Genomic DNA, 22,625 nt, shown 5'->3' with positions numbered 1-22,625 from the left:
CAGTTGTCTCACTTAGGAATGCTTTTGGCTGCATGTAACAGGAAAACTGAATAACACTGACTATTTTAATGTAGTCACTTATTAACATCTTAAAAAGAAGACTGGAGGTGTTTGGTTGCTGGTGTTGGTTTGGCTGCTCTCCAGGGTTATCATAGACCCTGCCTCTGCTTCATTCTTCTGCTCTGCTATTCTTGGATATTTTTGGCCTTGTTCTTTTCGTCTGCTGGTCACAGGATGATTACTTAGATCTGGGCACCATGTCCAAATCCAAAACAAGAAGCAGGAAGTGGCAGTGAAGAAGTTTTCCTCTTGTCCCTCTCTTGGTTATGGGGAGGAAAAGTTCTCTGAAGATCCAGTAGACTTGTGCTTACTTGTTATTGGTTGGAATAATGTCACCTAGTGACTTCCAGCTGGAAGAAGGACTGGGAAAGCAGGTATTTAGTTTTTTCACTTTCCCTGGTAGAGTGGAGAGAAAGGGCTTTGGAATAACTGTTGAGCCAACCAATTAAGAGTGTTTGTCATAAAGTTCTGAACACATTTCTAATTAATAGGACATTATTTTATATGCTGGGAGAATTTCTATAGCATTATAGGTACAAGATGAGTTAATAAGTTTAACCTAACACTTATGTCTTATGATAACTATATTCTGAATTTCACACTGTTGAGGTAAAAATGTACCACTGGCAAAAATTTGCTAGTAAATTGGAGACTATCTGTAGTTGATTACTTTTTAAATTTTAAGATAAAAAATCATTCTCTAAAGCCTTTTAAAAAGTTTTATTAAGTTTTATGCTGTCAGAATATTGAAAATACGTATGTTGACAAATTTTCTATGAGGGAATAGGAATATATGGACTAATTCTCCTGGGATTAAGCTATAAGGCATATGGAAAATCTTATTTAGTTCCATTGTGGAGGAACAGTATAAAAAAATCCCAAGTGGGACTTTGATCCTCTTTTGCACTGAAGTACCTGGTGTCTAAATAAAACTCTTAAAAAAGCCATGGCTTAAATTAATTAATGGTTTTGAGTTTACACATCTAGGCCTACTCTCTGAAAGATATTCCTTCCTGGATAATTTGGATAACTGCTACCATGAATAGTGAGGCCTTGGGCTTGAGAGGAGAGGTTCAGTTTTTAGGGTCTCTAGGGTGAAAACTGAGTAAACATTTATTTTCATATATTCCAATTTTCCACAGGTGTTTCTCAAAAACTATAAATAGATGCCTTGATTAAATCATTTTGACTTATTATATACAAGAAATATATATATATATATATATATATATATATATATATTCATGTCCGTACTACCCAAACCAATCAACAGATGCAGTGCAAAACCTATCAAAATACCAATGGCATTTTTCACAGAAATGGGGCAAAAAATCTTAATATTTGTATGGAATCCCAAGAAACCCTGAATAATCAAAACAATCTTGAGAAAGAACAAAAATGGAGGTATTACAGTCCCATAGTACAAAGCTATAGTAATCAAAACAGTATGGTATTGGCATAAAAATAGATACAAAGATCAAATAGAAGAGTAGAAAGCCCAGAAGTAGACCCATGATTATATGGTCAATTGATTTATGACAAAGGAGGAAAGAAAACACAATGGGGAAAAAATAATCTCTCAACAAATGGTGTTGGCAAAACTGGACAGCTACATGCAAAAGAATAAAAGTGGACCAAGAATAAAGTGGACCACTTTATTATGCCACACACAAAAATAAAGTAAAAATAGATTAAAGACTTGAATGTAAGACCAAAACCATAAATCATTATGTTGTACATCAGAAACTAATATTATATGTCAATTATCCTTCAATTAAAAATTAAAAAAGAAATACATTAATTTAAAAAACAAAATGCAATATTCATCTAAAAAAAGAAAAGCAGAATGAGAGGAAAAGAAATCAAAGGTCTTTGATAACACTGTTGAACTGCTAAATTAAACCAACTCTGAAGTCTACTGTTTCTCTGAACATTCCAATTACATGAGTCAATAAACAATAAGTCCTCTTTATTATTGATAAAAGAGAAAATAAATATATATGAACAATTTTTAAGTTGAGCAAAATTAAATTGAATGTAAGTATCTTAGTAATGTCTTGGGTCATTAAATCTTTAATGTTCCCTCATAGAACTCTTAGGAAGTTCTGTGTACATACTCTGTCTTCTAGAAGACTTCACTCATTCAGCGAAAACTTGTTGAGCCCTTGTTTTGTGTCAGGCGCTGTGCTGGGTTACATGGGATGTAAGTCATACTTGGTTCATGCTCTCGTGTGTATAAATCTATAGGGACACAGATAAACCAGAGTTGGGAGTCAGTAGAATGAGTGTTAGGCTAGGTGAGCACATAGAAGGCTTGAGGGCTTTGTCAGGGACTGTTTTTTGGAGCAATTTATGTGCAAGAAAAGTCCTGAAGGAAGGGTGATTTTCAGGTAAGCGCTGGAGATGGCAGAGGAGTGGTGGCTAAAGATTGTTCTAGGAAAAGGAAATAGCATATGGGAAAGTCTGGGGACTGTAGGATTTTGTAGCTTAGAACAGTGATAGAGATACTATTCTTAATTGTAGGCTTTTGGAACGAAACATTTAATATTTCTTCCTGGCACCACTGATTTTCCTTGAAACGTTATCGATAATTCTGGAAGACGAGCTCTGCACTCATGATTTCTTTTCTGAGGGAAAGCTCACAGCATATGAATGTGCCCGGGGCCCCAGGGCATATCACTCCAGTTCTGTCAAAATCCTCTTGAGAAACTATAGTTCTGGATCCTTAACCACCTTAATTCCTTTCTCGCAATCAATGCTTATTTTATTTAATTAAAAAAAATATATTAGTTTGTGGGCCTGTCACATTCTAGGAGATTTCTTTTTTTAAACTTTATTCATAACCTGTGATTTCTAAGGGACCAAACTTTCTTTTTCCTTGAACTCCAAATATCATAAACCTCAACTGAACAAAACAAGAACATATTAAAAAGAGATTTATGTTGTAGTTACAGCCTTAACTATATCACTGATGGAATTTTGTTTTTTGTCTTTATTATGCACTTTGAAACCTTTTACAAATTTTGATGTTTTGGAAGTGAAGTAGGAGTCACGACATAATTACAAATATCCTGCTTAGTTCCTTCAGCAGTCTCACCAACTCAAGGTCTTAGATGTAAAAGGAGTACAAGACAGGAAGAGACCAGTAACTCTGCTCTAATGAGTAATCTATTGATACTTCTAGGGTGAACAAAGCATTTGAAGACACTCTTTCCTTGAATATTGGAGTTTATCGAACATTTTATAAATCAGAGTTTCAGAATATGACTTCTGAAAAGTCTAAAGGAAAAAACCTCACATTCAATGATTCATGTTTTTAGAAGTCATTAAATATATCGCATGCTTTGGGAAATAATATAAAGACCCCAGATAATGGTTGAGCATAAGTCATAGAGTAACCTAACTCAAATGGATGTGGTAGTTCTTGCAAGAAAATATTAAACATGACCCAAATCTAAAAGATGGAATCAAGCATTTTGCACAGGTGGGTGTAGGGGAGGGGCAGGATCCCAAAAAGGTATTGGAAAAACCAGGTCAGCCCCAATGTGTTAGAACAAGAAGAGTAGAGGGTGGCGTTCTGTCATTTTTGGAGAGAGAAGGGAAAAGATAGTTTGTGGCTAAATACATTAAAATACTTATTTGACATGCAAGCATTGATAAAATCAAATAAAAGCAAGCAGATTTTGAATAAACTAGGCTCAGATTATCCGACAATTTTATTAAAGAGCTATAGGAAATTCGGTTGCCCAGAGAATGGCCATCTGAAATGCATCTTATTTTGAATAAACCAATGTCAGCTTAATAGGAGTTGACTAGAAATGTTTGTCACATGACAAATGGAAATGATTTTCCTTTTTGGAGTGTTTTGATGAGCATCAAGGAAGAAATAGAACAGAATGTTGAATTTTCATACTCTTGAGCCTGGATGAGGGATGCCACAGCAATGGCCAGCTCTGGGTAAGTGCTTTCAATTAGATTTCAGTTTGTCATGCCTAGAAGCCACTTTTTCTCGGGTATTGCTGGGATGTATTGCTATCTGGGTCGCATTACTGGCATACAGGGTTCACTAATGTTAAGAAACTGTTGAATGTGTAATACTGACACCCACAGCAAAACTTAGTATATTCATGCCCATAATGTGATATATACCAGTACTTCTCATCAACTTTGAGCATTAGAATCACCTGGGGAGTTTTTAAAAATGTGAAGTCTGAGTTCCATTTTAGACCAACTGGACAGAATCCCAGGTGGGGCTCTGACTCAGCGTTTTAAAAAAATCTTTTCAGGTCATTCACTGCCATGTACTATGCCTATGAAGGCACATACCTCAGCTACTCATTTAGACTTCTAAAAAGTATGTCTGTGGGCAAATTATCTAAGTAAATATTGCATAGTCATATGCAACATGCATCCCAGACTTGGAAAAAAAATTACGTCTCACTCATATTTTGCATTGCACGCTTCATGCACCATCACTTGATATCCGTGTTGAGGAGGCCCACGGAAACTCGCGGCTGGTAACATATTATTCCAGCTTGAGTAAAATGTTGGGGGAAGGAGGTCTCTTCTCTCCTAAAGAAGGGACATTTGAGAGACTGGTTTCAGGAAAGCACTGGGGTAGCTGCTATTTTTCTCCAGGTGTTTGATCTGACTGACGGCCCCTGTCTGAACTTCCTAGTCATTTGCCATTTCATTAGCTGCCAGGTTTTCAATTTCTGCCTCTTGGAAGTTACACCGCTTTGAACAAGTCCCCACAGTAATTGAATTTGCCACAGAAATAGAACACTGGAAAATTTCATTTTCTTCTTCCCTGCATGAAGGCAAGCAAGCAGGCAGGGCATACACACATATTCCTGCTGGGCTGCTCCTTGCTTCTTCCGCGGACTCTGGTTCCCCTCCCTTCCCCCCACGCATTCGCTAATGCTCACTTCCATCCCGCTCCCAAAGCAAGTATACAGTCACACAAAAAAGGCCTGCTTTCAAATCATCTCAGAGTGCATCAGCCTGTCACTTTGTAATTTTCTTCTAAATGCCTTCCACAAATAATGGTTTTCAAAATGAGCATTAACAGGCTTGATTACATGAAATTGTCCTTTTAATTTACACCAGGATTCTATTGATCACACAAGTGCAGATTAAAGTGTTCAATGAAGCCCGTGATGAGGTATTAACCAGCTAAGGGTCCTCCAGGGGCCGCCAGGGAGGCCAGGAATATGCTAGAAGTGTACAGTTATTTCCCCATAATGAAGTGGCACTATGCGAAGGCATGAATCGCTGGCAGGAAGAATAGATCGGAGATGATGAGCTCTTCAAAGTCATTTCTCCCTCACTCATTCAGCCTCATGCCCAGATCCTCTTGCGATTCTTCTGCATTACTTGTCATGAAATGCCAGGATTTACTTAGCCAGCTGATGCAATTTTTATGACCTTATTGCTTTTTCACCATGGTAATAGTTTTGAATCAATTTATCAATCCAGCGGTGCCATCAGACATATTGCCCTGAAGATCAAGTCCGGGTCATTCCATCAATTCACTGCGGTTTACGAAGATAGAGAAAAAAGCGAGGCCGTGCGGGCTATCAACTTCAAATGGCTTAGTAAACATGCCTCGGCTGCTTTAACTGCTTCACTTCTGACTCCAGACCTTTATGCTCATGGACAAGACCACCCAAATCAACCCAATAGATCTTGATGTCGGGAGACACAGCCCCAAAGTGAAGAGGCCTGGTAGAGGAAGAAGCATCTCTGGAAAGTTCCCAAGCAGAGTTGTTGGCACAGAACTTGGAAGCGTGGCTTGGTCTTGCACACAAAGTAGATTGTAGTATGCTACCCAAGTTACAAAGCTTTTGTCTCACCAGCCAGAGGACTTAGCAGTTGCCAGGGGAAAGGAAGGGGAGTGTGAGGTGTGCTCCCTTTGTAATAGGTTTTGCAGAGGGGTAGGGATTCATAATCCAATCCATCTTCTCTCTACAGGGGCTGCTGGTCAGTGATAATGGTTTCAAAAGATGAAAAACCTGTAAGTCATTTTTCACAGGATGAGATGTCACTGAGGGCAGGGCACAAAGAAAGAATAGCACACTTATTGGAAGAGATGATCTCTTAAGAAGAGAATGAACATTCCTTGCCCAGGGGAGAGAAGGTAGGGATGTGCTAGGTGTCAGTCTGGCCATGGAGTTAGGTTGCTGGTGTTTGCATGGATAAATACACTAGGTGTCTCTTGGGAATTCAGTTTAGTTATTGTATCGGCTATATTCAGAGAATCCTCTTAGTTTATTTGTATATTCCTTTTATTTATGCATTATGTCAAAATTTGAAGTCCTGCAGTCCAGATTCTGGTAATAAGTTGTTTTAAAAAAAAAAGTGACAAGGAATTTAAATATTATTAAAACATGTATTGTTTGTGAGGCCTTAATAGAGATTAAATGCATACTACCAGCTTTGTGCTTTGCTTGGAAGCTGCTATATTCAGCATTTAAAATGAGATTTGTCAGATCCCAAGCTTATGTCGATTCTATAAAAGTTTAATGATCTACTTCCAGGTCTAGCAGCGTTTAGGATTTATTTACAGTCTTTATTATAAAATTTGTCCAAAATATACACATTCCCCAAAGACTTCTGAGCTCAGAGGCAGAAATATAAATGCACAAAAGTGAAATATAGCAGATGGTAAATCTCTGTTTGCTAGGCAGTTTTTACCTCTTTAATCTTCTTTCTTTCATTTTGTTTTTCTTCTCTATTTGGTAAATACTGACGGAGGCAAGAGAGGGCCTTCTGTTCCTGGAGAACCATTTAGGGGACTCTGTTGAGCAGATTGAATATCATTGAAAAAGATCATTGACGTGGAGTCCTCCTTTCCCCTGGGTAGTTAGCAAACGTGGAATTGGAAATCAGGATAAGACACTCCAGAAATCATGGAGTCGTGGAATGTGATTGAGAAGAAGTTTTAGAGATCATCTAAGGAAATTCCTTTATTTTATAGATAAGGAAACAGCAATGCCTCACTGGAGTTGGTTGGCTGTATATAGGCCTTTACTCACAAAACTCAGATGACTCAGAATCCTTTACTACTCCACCCCTGTGCCAAAGACACAAACATCTTGCCCCCAAATTCCTTGCCTTCCTCAAGTCCAGTAATGGGTATATCTCTTTCCACTATCCTCCAAACATGGCAATGTCTTACAACTCATCATCAGTTAAACTGGTTATTCTCAAACTTTGAAGTATCTCCAAATGACCTGGGGTGGTTGTAGAAACACAGACTGCTGGGCTTAATCTCTAGATTCTTCTGTGAATTCCTAGTAGGGCTCGGTGATCTGCATTTTAACAAGTACTCCAACTGATCCAGTGGCTGAGTTGCACGGTTCATGTGGCTTTAAATGCTGATTTTGCTGCTTAATTGGTTATATGACCTAGGACAAGTGACCACATGTCTTTAAGCCTCAGTTACATCTATAAAATGGACCTAAGAGTACCTGTCTTATAGGATTTTGTGGCACTGTTTGTGATGTTATAGTAAAAGCACATAGAAGACATTTCACTGCTCTGTGACAAGAATTTAGGTCAATACCCAATATACTGTGTGACAGTTAAAAATTGTAACATCCACTTATCAGTTAAGTGTAAAATTATCATACAAAATCTCCTTAAGATAAATCAGTAGGATTCTCACCAAACATTTAAATATCTCTCTACGAAGTAAAGCAATTCATGGATTATTGTGAAGTAATCACCCTTTCTCTTTTAGTAGATCAGTGATTTTTAAAAACATGTCAGAACTTTCATTAGCAATGACACACTCATAGCTATGTTAGGTGCCAAGCAGGGGAACCTAACCTACCAGTTCAGCCACTGTTCGCGCCTCCTCTTCCAGTTCCAATTATTTTCTTCCACTGAAACATACCTAATGTCCACATGCTCACCCTTCTTCTAACAACTGTTACTCCCTCCCTCCTTCCCGGAGCTTCTTGGTTGCCTAACATTTCTGTAGCTCTGTGATAGTACACAGAATTATGTGTCCAATGATTGTCACTGACAATAAACACTTCGGGAATTTAGATGAGGTAGAGATTGCTGTGAGCTGGAGCAGTTAGGAAGGCCTTTTGGAGGTGGTGGGAATTGAGATGGTTCCTGAGGAACCAATGAAGGAGAAGCAAGGGGACCCTCCCCATTGAGTTTAGTGGCTAGACTCCGACAGAAGACTGGTATAGAGATGATATTGGAAAGGTAAATCGGAGTTGGTTGGGGAAGGTCTTATTTAACTGGAAGTAAAAAAGAATCAGATATTAGAAAAGAGAACTCTCTGAATGATTTTTTTTTTTTTTAAAGATTTTATTTATTTATTCAACAGAGACAGAGACAGCCAGCGAGAGAGGGAACACAAGCAGGGGGAGTGGGAGAGGAAGAAGCAGGCTCCCAGCGGAGGAGCCTGATGTGGGGCTCGATCCCATGACGCCGGGATCACGCCCTGAGCCGAAGGCAGACGCTCAACCGCTGTGCCACCCAGGCGCCCCTCTGAATGATTTTCAAACCATATTCAGTAAAACTCTTGGGTTATTTATAGGCACTTCAGACATTGTGAATGGAATTTGTTTAAAAATGTGTTTTAATCACAAAAAAACCTTTAGTAGAAAGTATACACTCAAATTTAGTATTTGCCGTATTATAATACAACAGGTACCACTTTTGTGTTCTTCTCTTGTGACACCGGTTTATTAATTCTGGTAAGGCCTAAAATAGTACTTCATACGCCATTTTGCCTGTATTCAGAAAGCAACATGAGATTGCTAAAAGAGCTAATATAAAATTTATTCCTTTCCCAGCTTCTTATCAGTGTGAATCCGGGTTTTGTTTTCTCAATAAAGTGCAACAAATAAATTTGCATGCTGCATTTGCAAGCTTATGCATGCATATTTCATGCTTATTTGATAAGACCCAGCTATCATTTGACTCCTTCAATTGAAATTTTTTGTAAATTTCTCTCATTGATCTACTTAGAACTTTCTATTTATTTTATAAAGTATGCTTTGGATGTGAATCATGTATGAAAGAGAAAAATAAAGTTCTGCTGCTGAAACACGTTGAAAGCTATAGCCCAAGGTCTTCTAGTCTCTACTCAGTATTAAAAGAATGAAGTCAGATGTATGGAATATTTTAAGTGCTTATTTGCAAGGAACTTTTGAGCAGTGAAATTACACATTGATAGGTGGAAAGGCTTGATAGTTTGCAGGGGATTGAAGGGGAAGAAAATAGAACCATGGAGAGTAAATCGAAGACAACTAACTGTTCCATATGTGGGAGGGGATAAGGTTTTGGACAAGAATAATGGTGATAAAAATAAAGGAGAGCAAAATATTTCTACAAAATGGTAACTGGACGTTCATGGTGTTCACAAGACATTGAGAGATTGAGGAAGAACAGATAGGAAGCAAGAGATGTCCAGATTTGGGGAAGGATTCTCAGAAGAACAGGAACAGAGAAGTTGGAGGAGTCAGGCTTGAAGAGATGATAATGGCTTTAGTTTTTGCCCTTGTTTTTTTAAGTAAGCTCCATGCCCAGTGTGGAGACCAATATGGGGCTTGAACTCATGACCTTGACATCAAGACCTGAGCTGAGGTCAAGAATTGGATGCTCATATGCCAGGGATCATGGTAAGCTTTTTATAGGAATGGTTTTTATAGGCTAATTATTATTTTCATTTTACAGTTGAGAAAACTAAAATCTAGAGAGTCTAATGAACATGTTTAAAATCACACAGCAAGTAAATAGGTGGAGGCAGGATTTGAATTCACTTCCAGCTGACCTCAAAGTCCATAACCTTTACCCTTCTGCTGATAACCTCTAGAAGGAAAGAGAAAAGCACACAAAAGCAAGTATTGGCAGACCGTTTTAAGGGCCCCAGAACTGACACTGTTGTTACACAGTTCCATCCAGCCATGAGACCCTGGCTTACCTGGAAAGGCTACATCTGCAAGATGTAAAAACTTCTTTCTTGGATAAATGTGCCTTTTCACTATGGTGAGCTCAAAAGTAATAGCTTTTCCAGTCACGACACTTGCAATTTGGCTGGAGGATATGAAAGGCCCTTTCTGGACTACAAGCTCAACAGCTGTTCACATTTACACAGTAGGTGAAAATTTATATTTAAAAAATAGTGGCTCATAAAGAAGGAATATGGTACAATGACAACTACAAAAAAAGGGAATAATTATATTCATGAAAAATGAACTGGTGAGTGATACATTATTTTTTTTAAGCAAAACGTGTTACAGCGTTAAAAAATGGTGTCTTTAATTAATTCTGCCTAACATTAAAAGAGTAAGGTCACCCATACCAAAAATTGTTGAATAAAGCAAAAATGTGTGAAAGATATACTCTTTGATGTTACTCATAATGAAGAAGGGTTATCTACTGGTCAATACACCACCATTATTTCTTAGTTAGAGATATTACGATTGAAAATAGACAATGGTTATAACAACTTAATGTGATTACCACATAAAATATACCTTATTGGACAGAAATTATCCGATCATAAACCAGAGTTGTTTCTAGAGAACAAAGGTGATTACTTCAATAAGAAATTTTTAGCTAGAGCTAAAGGACCCACCCCCCAAGAGAATGCCCATGCCAATTTATTTCACCTATAAACAGACCAATGTATATATTGCTTTAGGATTTACAAAGGACTTTCACATGCATTCTGGGTCAAGCAAACATCCCATTTGGCAGATTAGAAAATTAAGATGCCCAAGGCACAGCTAGTAAACAAGATTTGAACCCAGGTTACCAACCTGGGTTCTCTGCCACCAATTTCTCTGCCCTTTCTATCATATGTTCTTTCCAGACACAGTTGGGGATCCTTTTCAATGAATTGCTTGTGTAGGAACATTGCCTGAGTTGTAGATGGGAATAGATTTGAGCGTAGGCAAGATGTTTGGAGCTGACTAAAGAAGAATGATGACATATAGATGCCCAGGGATGGTTAAAACTTCCATGTCTGTGTGAACGGACAGTTGTAAAATGATTTCTTAAACACTTATTTGGAGGAGAGGCTGAGCACTGAGCACATGAGGGAGGACAGAGGGGACTGCTGGCAACTTCTCAAGCTGTCATAGTCTTGCTGTTCTCTGGACTTTAGCGTCTTGTAAGGAAGTGCAGCCCCTCTGGTGTTCCAAGAACAAGCATGCCCTCTGGAGGATTTCATCCTCAGCATTCATTCCAACCACAGACAATGTCCTCCTTGAGAGAGTTCTGGTAAATTCATTGCCTCCTTTTCTCTTATATCTCTACAGATATCTTTTATACTGCAGTGATAAACTCATGCCCCTTATAGATTGTTACCCTGGGCAATTGCCCCACCAATCTGCTCTTTAGTCAAGTGTTAGATTTATAGAGGTTTTTCTTGTTTTGTTCCCAAAGTGAAAATGATTAAGCAAGAAGTATTATTTATGCTTATTATGGTCATAGGACTTTTTTGAGAATACAGAAAAATATCAAAGAGTTTGTAACTTAGGGAAGATAAAATTCGCATATTTGAAACCATCAGGTGATATTTAAACAGTGAACTATATATTACTGAGTTTAATGTTATGGGAGTCTAAAGAAAGAGACAGTATTTATTTATTTATTTTTTTTACTAGCAAAATAGTAATAATGTAATTGCACGCTTCATTAGGATTACAGAAAAATAAAAACAATAGGTATACAAATATAACATAATATATTCTACCAATGTTATGATAAATGCTTGAAGAGACAGTATTTAAACTGGGCTTTAAAATGTGGCTAAAATCTTGTGAAGCAGAATGGGAGAGAGAAGGAGGATGACCAACATTCTGTGTAAGGAGAATATGAGTAAAATTGTATAGATTGGAATGAATAATGTGCATCAAAGGGATAATGAAGGGCTGGCTCAGAAGATGGGTATTAAAGGAGAAGGGGAAATGAATGACTAATTCACAATCAAACCTGAAACCCAAGAAGGGAAATTTGTTTGATTTGATAGAATAGAGATCCATCATAGGTGACTTGATAGGCAAGGGGAAGTATTTTCAGAGGACGAGTCTAGCATGGTGTTTATAATGGCCAGAAGCTTGGGAGTGGGGGTGTGAGTGACATGCATCAGGAGCTGTGTTATGGAGGGATCTACCTTCCTGGGAATGGGAAAACCAGTGAGGAACGTGCCATCCAAGGATGGCATAAGATCTAGTGAAGTTAATGATAGGAAGGGTCGGGGGGAGGAAGCATATCTAATAGGTTTGTCAAAGGAAAACAGGTAACTATGGGAAGAAAGAATTCAGGGATGGAGAGAAAGAGGGAAGATACCAGAGAGAGAAAAAAGTAGTAGAAACTGAAGTGCCAGGCTTATGGAGGATTGAGTCTTAATTGGTATTAGCAAACAACTTTATGTTGAGTTTTAGAAAGCATATAGCGTAGATTAATTCAAGGTCCTGTGCAAATGCCTTCTGCTCAGAAGAGCTGTTCTAACCTTTTTACATTAATTAAGTCTTCAACAGAATGATTGATTTAAAAAACCCTCCTTTTTCTGAGCTCTCATCGCTCTTTTAATATGATTCTGTTGTAAAATAAAAGATCAAGGTCTGTGTTTTATTCTTTTATGGCGTCCCATGCTTATCATGGTATCTGATAAGTCTTAAGCAGTTCAATAAGCGCTTATGAACATATGAATGGGGTTCAGATTACAGATGAAGGAATCCCTCGCTAACATTAATGGGATTAAAAGTATATGGCTGAAAGGAACCTTAGGATATCATTTTCTAGCTCAAACTTTTCATATTGCAGGGAAGAAAATGAAGAAAATATAGTCTAACCTTTGTTAACATTCTTGGAAAGCAGTAACTCAGCCCGTGCTTCAACACCTCTAGTGAAGAGGCAGCTTACTGAATTTTTGGACAGGCTAATTGCCGCAGACTTCTTCCTGTGTTGAGACCAAAGACTCCTTATTAATTCTACTCATTGCTATTAGAAATACCTGGTGGTAAATGGATCAATTCCTCTCTTTGTTTATTTAAATATAACTACTGTGAGCTCTTAGCACCCGCTCTTTAAACAGTTAGGTATAATAGTCTTCATTCTGGCAACTCATTTCCGTGTTTACTAGTTTTGAGATTCCAATCAGCTTGGTTGCTCTCCTCTAGGTGAATTCTGGGTTAATGATGTTCCTTTTAGGGGTGCCTGGGTGGTTCAGTCGTTAAGCATCTGCCTTCAGCTCAGGGCGTGATCCCAGGGTTCTGGGATCGAGCCCCGCATTGGGTTCCCTGCTCCGCTGAGAGCCTGCTTCTTCCTCTCCCACTCCCCCTGCCTGTGTTCGCTCTCCCGCTGGCTGTCTCTCTGTCAAAAAATAAATAAAATCTTAAAAAAAAAATGATGTCCCTTTTACTGGTGGCAGTGTTAAACACATTACTTCTGATCTGGTTCTGACAGGAAATAGCAGAACTATGAAGTTCTTTCTATGAACACAATCTTTTTCTTAATGCATCTTTATGCTTTGTTAACATTTTTTGTTAACTCATATTGAACTTAGAGTCAGTAAGACTTCTGACTCTTTTTTTGCGTGTGCTAAGATTGTGCAATTGTTTTTCACTATTGGATTTCATCTTATTGTATTCTGCTCATTATTCTAGCCAAGTAGTGATTTTGAATCTTAACCCTATCATTCAATAGCCAGCATATTCCCTATAAGTTCCTGCTCTGAGCCTTTGCAAACTTGATGAGCATAACATACAGAATCTCATACAAATTATTGATGAAAATATTAAATGTGACAGTACCAAGATTCATGTCTGTTTTGCTTACCATTGCATTTCTGACATCTAGTACAGTGCAGTATTATTGAATATTTAATAAATATTCAAAAATTATAATCTTATTAAATATGTTATAAATACTTTGAATAAATGAATAAATACTTAATAGCAGAGTTCTTCCAGTAGGTTGATTATAGTCAACTAATCAGCACTTTTAAAACACTGTCATTTTACCAGGTATAATTAATAGCCAATATCCTCTGTATATCTTGCAAAGATAGCATGATATATTTTCTCAGATACACTAATTTAACCAAAATAATCTTTTTGTAGTAGATAGTTCAAGAAACACTGGCTCCAAGAGATAAGCAAAAGAGGAAGGGGTGAAGGATCATAAGTGTTTGGGACAGATTCCCTTTTAAACACTTGTAAGAGATCCAGTTCACATTATCTTATTAATGACTCCAAGAAAACCTAATAAATAAATCAGTTTAATTTTGTCAAAGTCAGAACCTCCCAGACTTATTTAACACGGAATACTTTTTTTGTTTTGTGATAGCTATCAATAACTGGTCAAACTCGTGTATCATGGAATAGGGTTTGGAAGATGCTAATATACAACTTCTCTCAATTAAAATGAGATGAAATTTGTCTGGAATGGTTTGCTATTCCTAAGCCCATGTTGACTCTTAACAGTTACCCAGTTGCTCATGTGCCAACAAACTGTGTCTCAAACAAACAGAGTAAGATATTTAAGAATTTGGCTGCAGTTGACATCAAGCTCATGTGGTTGGGGCCAGAGATCCCCAAGCAGAGTTGTTAATTCCTGGGGTATGGCTCAGGGGCATCCACTTCTCTTTCCTTGTTGAAAGTTGAGATGTCACACTTTCCCTGTCATCCAGAACTATTCCTGTTTTCTACAGTTCCTCAGAGACCTCCAATAATGGCTGGCAGAGACATGAACACATTTAGAACAAGGCTCTCTGTTCTTCCCATTTATCTTGGTCTTCAATTTTCTCATCCCAATATTTGCTCTAGCCTGTCCAATCAATCCTCCCGCTTGACATAGAAGATAAAAGCAAAATAAAAATTGAGTAGCCCTGCTTTCTCTTTGTCATCTGTCAATATAATTACATTGATCCCAAGAATCATATCTATGCCTTCCAAAAACTAAAACAGCCTCTTTGTTTTCTATGACATATTTTGCAAGTTTCAGTACAGTCTTGGGATTTAGCCTTCTTGAATTAGTATTCACTCTTCAGATATTCCCCTGTGTCCATTCCTCCCTCATTTTATATATGTACACAGATGCAATGATATTTGAAATGAAATTTTATATTGAAATTATGAAAGAAGCATTACAATAGTTGATGTTCCTTGTTAGCACTACCAGAGGGCATTTATTAAGAATTTGTTTGCTCATTCATCTATCATTGTAGCATCATGTTCTAGATCCTCTATAGGAAGAATGGGAGAAAAAAACTGGAAAAAGGAATAATGGCCAATGTAAAGCAGAGGAAAAATAAGTTGCTTTAAAATCACTTTTATTGGCATCCAAATAAATACATGGCAAAATTGCTGATATGCTGTTTTTCATCTGTCAAATGCACCCCCAATTGCCTTCAGTTAAGGTCAGAAGTTGTTAACACGTACTACAAGAACTTTTGAGTCCTGTCCCCTGCTTCCTATATGTTCTGTTCACTCCCTATTTCATTCTCTCTCCACCCAATGTCCTTCACATACTTTCACTAGGTGCCTGAATAATTCTTTCTTGACTTCAAGTGTCAACTTAGACATCATTTCCTACGTGACGACCACCTGGTCACCACAGCTGGGTGCTTTCTCTCATCTTCTCACTGCAGGGAGTCCTTCTTTATTCCCATCATTAATAGTCTGTTTATCTGCCTTTCTCCCTCGCTGGGACTTTCAGACCTGTGTTTCATTCATTGTTGTATGCCCAGCACCCAGGACAGCACCTGGTACTGTCTTCAGAAAACAGATTTTGAATGAATGAAAGAAGAAAAGCTGGCACTTCTTTCTATATCTTCATCTTCCTGGTAAAATATGGCTTTGGGTATATCAGCATCTTGGAGCCAGGAAATCTGTGGAAGAAAAAGCTTTCTTTAAGCATCCTCAGCAAAAATGCAAACGGATGTTCTCAGCTCTCTGGCTGCAGATAATATGAGAGACAGGAAGTATATTGTATGTGTTTTTTTCAGTTCCCAGCTGGAGCTGGCAATGTAAGACTTTCAGAAAATAATTTTGCTATTTGTAAACTGAAAGAATGTGATGTGGAAGTAAATGAGGAGGAATAAATATGGAACTACACAATGTGGTTTTTACTGTCACTTTCGGGGAGATAACTACACTGTAAAAAAGGGTGATGATACAAATGGGATAAAACTATTAATTTTTTTCTCCTCACAAGATAATTCAAATCCAGAGTTATTCCATACATTAAACTGTGAAATCTGCTCTCCACAGCTTTTTGAATTTTTAAAATTTAGTTTATGTGAGTTTTCCTTCTGTCTTATTCATGAACTCATGTGGGGTAGTTATCCTTCATAAGTGAACTGTGACTTGATTTCACCACCAGAAATAAACAACTCAGAAATAGTTTGGAATAAAAATGCACAGTACTTTCCAAAATGTACATACTTACTATTAGCACTTACATGACAATTTTGAGAATTATTATTCATAAAATATGAATCTACACCCTGTTTAGGTTACCACAAATCTGAGGACCTGAGTATTTTTGAGGTTCATCTTAAGCCTGATCCACCTTAAGGTCTAATAATAACTAGGAAGTAATTCATTTCATTTAGGTCTTCTGCAGTGAAACAAGTCTCCCCATACAGAAACTCCCATTGCCACCTACAACTCAGGAATCATGAGCTCAGGGTCTCTAGGACTAGGGCCCTGGGCCATCTATCTGGGGGGCCCAAGCTCCTAGCCCAGGGACTGGTATACAAAAGGAGCTCAGTAAATGTTTATTGATTAAGAGAATGGAGTCTATAATTGTTCAGTGTTTGTGCATCACAGTGGATTCTTGCTGAGTTATTAGGGTTTCTCGCATCTCATGTTCTGCTTGACCCCACCCCAGGAGCTGACAAGGGTTATGTTTCCAATCAGTAGTTATTTCCCAGGCTCTTCCTCAGCCTCTGGTGTCTCTTGGGGGTCCTGTTCCCCTCCTGTGACTACTGGGTTTACTGTGCTTAGAGAGATCATTCTCCCTGCGAATTAAGACAGAGAATTCTAGAAGGTTCTCTGGGAATGTCTCAAAAACTAAATTATCCTTGCAAGTGCCCATCTTCTCTCACTAATGATCTTCTCTGCACTCACCTTTCTAGTTTAGTTCCTCTTTTATGTCTTTGATGGAGGTGATGCTTTCTCTTCAAAAGCGGAGGGGGTATGTGCTTCTCTTACCCTTTCCCTTTGACTTAGAATATTCTCTTGGCTTTATTGCCTCCCTTATACATGGCATCTCGGTGCCTCTAGTGCCCCCTCCCTCTTAATTCCTTCTTTCTCAGGCTCTGTAGCTTTCCTTCTGCTTCATCTCCCCCCACAGCTGCATCCCCCACATTCTTCAATCTCTCTTCTCACCGTCACTCAACCCCTTTTAAAGTCATCATCCTCCAGTTGCCAGAACCTTTCACTAAAACGTACTGAATTTGTGTTGCAGGCCTTTTAATGCACCTTTGATAGTTTTAAAATATAGTATACATTTGCCTTTGAAAATCAACACCCATATATTTCATCTACTTGCAAAAAACACTTTGCAAATCCCCGCTTATGTTTGATCACATATAGTTGAAGTGGCTATTCTAATCTAAGTTAACTCCTCTGAATGCATCATCATTGTTTTGGAAAGGTGGGATTTTATTATATTTTCTTTAAAAAAGGACACACTAAGAGGAATCTCTTTGAAGTGGATAACCCAGCTTTTTTTTTTTTTTTTAATAGTTCTACAGGTTATGGAACAGTATCTGCTGAGTCCCAGGGCAATTGTTTGAGATGTAATTAATATTCTAAATTAGAGTCTGGAATGCTTTATGGGTGGGTTGAAGAGAAGAGACCATTGAAATCTTGGTTGGTACAAGGATTTATGGGTGTATAAGACACAGGGAGTTTATTACTGCCGCTGTATCTGAGGTGGATGCTTTCGGAAGCAGGATTTCTGGCCAAAAGCTACATCACACACCCTGGCAAAAATGCTCCCTTATTTTGTCCCTTGATTCTTTAGTCCAAATGAGTCTAAATTAATTGCATTTTTATTGATTTTATTCGTTTGGCTTAGGAGGGTATTCAGAAGGGGATCATTTTTATTTTTACCTTCATTTTGAGATGGGTCTCAAGGCCACTTGTAAAATGAAAGGCACCAGACTAGTGGCGTTCGAGATCTCACTCTGAAGTCTTGAGTAGTAAATAGGGATTTAGAGGAAAGTGGCAGCCAGGGAAGAGGTGTGCTCACACTGCTGCTGTCTCTGTGAGGACAGCCACACAGTGACAGCAGCCTGCTTTATCTTCTGATCTGTCTCTCCTCCTAAAATTACATGTGAAGACATTTCATATCTCAAACTGCTCGAGCTTATCGGAACTTTCTTGGATTTTCTGCATTTTCTTTCTCTTATTTTATTGAAACCCAGTTGGAAAAGGTAAAAAGTGATAGCAAATGAAGATTTTAAAACATGGGAGAGAGAGAGAGAGAGAGAGAGGGAGAATGTTAATGAATATTAGACAAAGTATTACTGTTGAAAGTAGGTAAAATAAGAGGAAATGACTGGAGAGTGCCTGGAGCATTTCAAGGAAGATGTGGTAAAGATTAGGCTGGTGAATGACTGGAGAGAAAACAAAGATTCTGGACTAGTAAGTGGGAGACCAGAGAGGCCAGAGAAAACTCACCTTGCTGCTCTAAAGGGACGAAGTGATGAAAACAAAAGGGTGTTTGCTTAGTTAGGCTAAGGAAACCTGCTTATAGAAGAGAGAGAGAGGGAGAGAGAGACAGAGAAAAGGAGAAAGAAAGAATGGGATTAGGATGTTAATATACAGAAAAAAATGCATTGGAAACAACAGTATTTTTTTCTCTTCATTTTTAAGTATAACCCGAGTAGGAATTGACATTTCCAGTAAAGGTAGAAGGTAGGGAGCATTGAGAAAGCCAGCAAAGATGTTTAAAATAGTGTCCTCTAACTCTGTGATCATCTAGTTAGCATCTCAATTGTTAGGGAGTCCACCTTGGGTTGGCACCCCACACGTAGATTCTGAGATGAGGATTTGTGTGAATATTGGGAAGTGTTCCTGGGGAAGACTAATAGGGGGTTTGGGAACTGGGAACCAGATGAGAAGGAGGCTGAGCAAGAGTGTGGTAGCAAGCAAAACTCCATAGAGGGTGACCCCTCTGGAGCTAGCATTGGTCACATTTCAGAGTGATCCGATTAGGGGCAAGGGAGCTGCAGTGTTTATACTTCTACACCGTGGTTCTCAGCCCAGGATGATTCGTCCCCCAGGGAACACTTGGCAATGTCTGGAGCCATATTTGATTGTCACATTGGGAGCAGTGTGATACTGGTACCCAGTGGGTAGAGGCCAGGGAATCGGCTAAGCATCCTATAATGTACAGGACAGCTCCCCCTAAATAAATACCTGGCCCCAAATATCAATAGTGCTAAGGCTGAGAAACCCTGGTCCACACCGGTCAAGGCTACCACCAGGATGGACACTTAGGGTCCCACAAAGTCTTTTTGATAGTTTGAGGGCAGCAGGTGCTGTTGGGAGTGAAAACCCACCCAGAGTCCTGGGGCATAAAAATGGCAAAGGAATCAAGAGGAACATGGGCAGAGCACTGACAGGATATGTTACAGAATCCTGGAGATTCATTGACATCTTCACTTAAAACAATATGTCCGTTTTTTTCCAATCTTACAAACTTCTGTCTTCCAACAGTCATCTGTCTATTTTATTCTGTAACCGGGAATCCAAAACACAGAAGAATATCATTGGGTTGGATACACAAGTTGATCTACTTCCCTCAGTGCCAAGGCGAAATGTTTTTTGACATTTCCTTTCTGGCTTAAATAACGAGCCGCATTTTCACTCATCTTTTGCTCCGAGGCCAGGCTAATATCTCCTGAAAGTATTCTAAATTGATACTCAGTAGCTTTCTAAGGTCATTTAAATTCCTAATGAAAAGTCACTCAAGGCCATAGTACAAAATAAATACATTGTTATTGATCATGCAATAAGGTATTAGGCTAATTTAATAAGGCTTCTCCCTGAGATGTACTTAATTCACCGCTCTAGTCATTTCTCGGAGATCAGAGATCCTGCTGTTTTCTCATGGCCTAGAAATGGTCATCCCTGATTTGCCCTCCTCCATGTTGCCACCTGGATATTCCAGGATGCCTCGTCCCTGTTAAACTTCTTTTCCCTGTCGGCAAAGTACAGTGACAGAATAAGGATTCATTACTCTTGAAGTGACCCTTTCCACAATATCCTCTTTTTATCTCCTTAATCAGCAAAGTGGTGCTCTGAGGACTGGCAGGTTCACTGCCTCGAGGCACATTTATTACTGAGACACAAGCTGAATAATTGTGTATTTACCAGCTTCAATTTAACCTCACAACTTGGCTGTCTCTGGCGACAAGGTGAGAAGTAAGACCAAGGTGCTTCTCTGCCTGTAGCTCATCAATAACTATTCTCTCTCAATCGCGAGTATTTTCATTGTCACCTTTGCACGCATGAGTTGCCGGGCTTTTGCACGTCGTGTTTATCTTCAGTAGAAAAAAAGAATCTGCTGCCTTGGTCAAAGCTTTAGTGAAGACTTCCTTAACCAGAAAGTAGGGCTGAGGAAGGTAGCCTTCCCTTCCTTCCTCCCAGGAAAATGCATGTCAGTGTGTAAGGGAGGAAGGAATTTACTTAGTATGTTTTTTAGAGAAAAGATGGCCGACAGTATGCCCCAGGTCAATGTTTTGTTTGTTTCACATGAAAAATATATTGAAAATTGTAGTAAAAGTATGGTATTAAAAAACGTGTATGCTCTTTGCCCTAGCAGCAACTAAAGAAATAATAGAAAATGTGCAGAGACATAACTCTAGGTGGATTTATTCCAGCATTACTTTGAATTGAAAATAATAAAGGAAAATAAATGGAATGTTCTTGAATATATGATCATGGTGAATTCATACAGTGAAAATTAAATGTACCTGTTAAAATGATAAGGTAAGTCCACGACTACTGACATGGAGAGGTTTCCACGATATATTGTTGAGTAAAAAAAAAAAGAGAGTTTAAAAAATTGCCTGTATGGATATTTTTCAATTGTGTAAAACAAGTTTTTATTTGCATTAAACATATTGGATGGCTATTTACCAAACTGTTAGCAGAGTTTTTTGTTTTTTGTTTTCTTCTGAGAGTCAGGATTACATTGGTACTCAACCAGGGACAATTCTCTTTGTGTGGAAATGTCCAGAGACTGTTGTCACAACTGAGGGTGGTGCTGTGAGCTTCTAGTGGGTAGAACCCAGGGATTCAGTTGAACATTCTACCATACACAGGATAGCCCTCGTTGTGCCAATAATGCCAAGGTTTAGAAATCCAGGATTAGAGTGATTTATGATTTCTATTTTTATGCTCTTGGGGGTTGTAGTTTTGGGTAATGATCTTGCTTTCCTTTTATTTTAAATGAAATTAATAATTTTCCATTTGAGAAAAAAATTCCTGATACAATATAGCTCATTTCTTTGTAAATTTCAAGTATAACACATCGACTTATGTAACCTTTTTTTTTTTTAAGATTTTATTTATTTATTTGAGAGAGAGAGAGAGAGAGAGAGAGAGAATGAGCAGGGGGGAAGGGGCAGAGGGAGAGAGAGCGAGAGGGAGAAGCAGACTCCCCGCTGAGCGGAAAGCCTGATGCAGGGCTCAATCCCAGGACCCAGAGGTCATGACCTGAGCTGAAGGCAGTCACTTAACGGACTGAGCCACCCAGGTGCCTGTTATGTAACCTTTCTTGGGATAACTCTTAGGTCATTATGAATTGTGGATATTGGCAGCAATAATAAAAATATGTGTCCTAAAACTATATCTTTGGGTGAGGTAAGTGGAGATGAAAGAATTAAAGGAGAAATTAATTGAACTATGGGTAAATGCCTTAATTCTTTTTTAAGGTATTATTTCATGCAGCACATTTGTAATCTCCTTTTCCACCTGTGGGCTGTCTTCCTTGCTTGTAGTTGCTGTATGTTCAGAAGATGCATATCAATTTAAAGAACAGACAAAGATCTGCATAGAAGAGTGTTTATTGCCACACTATTTATAATAAAAAAATTTGGAACAACCTAACTGTGTGTCAAAAGGGGAATGTTTAAGTAGATTTTGGTATGTTTATGTAATGGATTACTAGGCAATTACTAGGCAAAAGAGTAAGCAGCAAACTGGTATGCCCAGCATGACTCTCTGTTGTAAATACATACACATATAAGTATATAGCTGCATGTGTGTGTGCGTGTGACTTGTCTGGTACAAACACAGAGAAAAATTCAGGAAGAATTCACACTAAACTTGTAAAAGGGGTTACTAAGACCCTAGAGTTAAAGGGGGAAACTATGGGTGTGAGTGTGGTGATTTTACTTTATTGTACTTTGATACATGCATCCGTCCCTAAACCAGTGGTGCATAGAAAAGCAATTGGAATTGTTTTTTGGACAATATTTGCTGGTAAAAAAATCAGGAGTCAAATATGTAAATTAACTATGTAAATGAGTTTTCATTGAAACTTAAACGTTTACAAGTTATTAA

The sequence above is a fragment of the Ursus maritimus genome, unplaced genomic scaffold (assembly GCF_017311325.1).
Source record: "Ursus maritimus isolate PB19 unplaced genomic scaffold, ASM1731132v1 scaffold_8, whole genome shotgun sequence".
NCBI lineage: Eukaryota > Metazoa > Chordata > Mammalia > Carnivora > Ursidae > Ursus > Ursus maritimus.
This window is presented reverse-complemented; position numbering follows the sequence as displayed.